Source organism: Seriola lalandi, unplaced genomic scaffold, assembly GCF_002814215.2.
Source record: "Seriola lalandi dorsalis isolate HSWRI2012SDOR001 ecotype SW California unplaced genomic scaffold, Sedor1 jcf7180001975099, whole genome shotgun sequence".
NCBI classification, from domain to species: Eukaryota; Metazoa; Chordata; class Actinopteri; order Carangiformes; family Carangidae; genus Seriola; species Seriola lalandi.
In genome coordinates, this window is record NW_019445765.1 from 1 (window position 1) to 1,555 (window position 1,555).

At 40.6% G+C, this 1,555-nt stretch overlaps 1 pseudogene; it reads left to right on the top strand.

Annotated features, from left to right (window-relative positions):
* Nucleotides 1-30: 30 nt before the first annotated feature.
* Nucleotides 31-306, top strand: LOC111655079 (gamma-crystallin M2 pseudogene; annotated as a pseudogene).
* The last annotated feature ends 1,249 nt before the right edge of the window (nt 307-1,555 follow it).

Sequence of the window (1,555 nt, forward strand, 5' to 3'; positions counted from 1 at the left end):
ACTTTAATTCTCTAATGTGACTATTTCTAGGTCTACGGAAAGTCTTGGAAGATCAGGTTCTACGACAAGCAGGATTTCGGAGGTCAAGCAGCAGAGTGTGTTGATGACTGCCCATCGATTTACGACACCTTCAAGCTCCGGGAGTTCCACTCCTGTGTGGTGATGGACGGTGCGTGGGTCCTCTACGAGCAGCCCAACTACCAAGGACACCAGTACTTCCTGGAACGTGGAGAGTACCCCAACTATACAGACTGGGGCGCCACCTCCCCTGCTGTGGGATCTTTCCGCATGATCAAAGAGTTCTAGAACAGCAGTCACCATGCAAGGTTCTGCAACCCCTAAAAATAAATTGTTTGAATGCTGGGGAAACCAATGTTCTAGAATTCTAAAGAAGAGTTCTTAGAATGCCTGCAAGGTTCCAAAGCCCTACGGCAACCAAAATTCCGCTAAGGTTCCGGAATCTTGAGGAAGTTCTAGAACCCTTCAAGAAGTTCAGGGTTCCGGAAGGTAACCAATGATTGAGAACCCATCAGTCTTCCACCTGCTTTTTTCCATTTGGACACTTGTCCTTCTCCCCAGAGCCCTGAGCACTGCACTCAAATGAATAAAAGTACTTCCAACTCATAACAAAGCTGTCTGTGTTCTCTCCTATAAAGTTACCTCACACCTCAGTAGCTTTCAGTCTCGTCTTCTTGTGTCCACCCGTACAGTTGTTCAACACAATGAACGTCTCAAGGCAGACTGACTGAATGTCAGATCATATTAAACATGGGCATGTACGGGGAGCCCTATCACAAAGTAAGAAACTATACAACAGAATCAGAAAAGAATTGTCAGAAAGAAGTGTCAGGTAACTGGTACTTCATTAACATTAAACATTTTGGCATGAACATATTACCAGTTAGTGAGCCACACTGATGCCTGCACAGATCCAATTTTGCGATGTATATAGACTTCAAAATGTCTTAATTCAAAAGGTATTATACATACACAACAGAAACGTGTACTGTGTCTCATAAGTGCACCAGACAAGCGACTCTGCTGCAAACACACAATGAAATAAAATGAGTTTAGAAATGTTCTGTTTATTGTTTATTTGCTTATTATACTCTATATAATTTGATATAGTATCAACACAACCTTTCAGCACAATTGATTGTTGTACTGTTTGTGACAACATTATCTTTAAATATTCACTTTAACTCTTATAAAATATAAAATATCCCTTTGCAAAGACCCTTTCATTGCACAGTGAATCACACTCCACACTGGTTTGTACTGTGTAAATGGCAACGGTGGTCTTTCTGATTTACAGTCAACATCAAAATAATATCAGCAACATTCAGACATGTTGTCTTGGTTGTCCAAATACTGCACTGGTGGGTTGCATGAATTCCAGTGCAAATATTTCATGATCACTATAAATTTCTTCTGGCAGGGTCAAAACTTGCTGAAATACTTCACAGACCTGGTCAGTTATATAGTATTTATTGTGTTTATGTGATTCAGTGTTTATTAAAACCATAAGCGGTGTATTTAGAGATCCCACTGCATA